The sequence below is a fragment of the Garra rufa genome, chromosome 6, assembly GCF_049309525.1.
Source record: "Garra rufa chromosome 6, GarRuf1.0, whole genome shotgun sequence".
Classification (NCBI taxonomy): domain Eukaryota; kingdom Metazoa; phylum Chordata; class Actinopteri; order Cypriniformes; family Cyprinidae; genus Garra; species Garra rufa.
Genome location: NC_133366.1, coordinates 1,072,008 through 1,072,287, shown reverse-complemented (window position 1 = coordinate 1,072,287; position 280 = coordinate 1,072,008).

Below are 280 nucleotides of genomic sequence, written 5' to 3'. Positions count from 1 at the left end.
AATAAAAGTGCATTAGAAGGTTCATATCAGCGTTTTGGAACGTTTTGTTTTGTTTTAGCCCTGTCTTCGTTCCTGTTTCCTTTTTTGGTCATGTTGATCTCGCCGCCGCGCGGCCACGTGGTTCATGGAGCGCTCAATAATTCCAAACGACTCTGCGCTGTCAATGTGTTTGAATGGGTTTAAGCAAAGACTATAGAATACCAAAGACATGTCACTCGTGTAGTTTTGAATGGGGAAAAATGCAACCGTCATCATGGCCGCGAAGCTCCGCCTTCTTAGT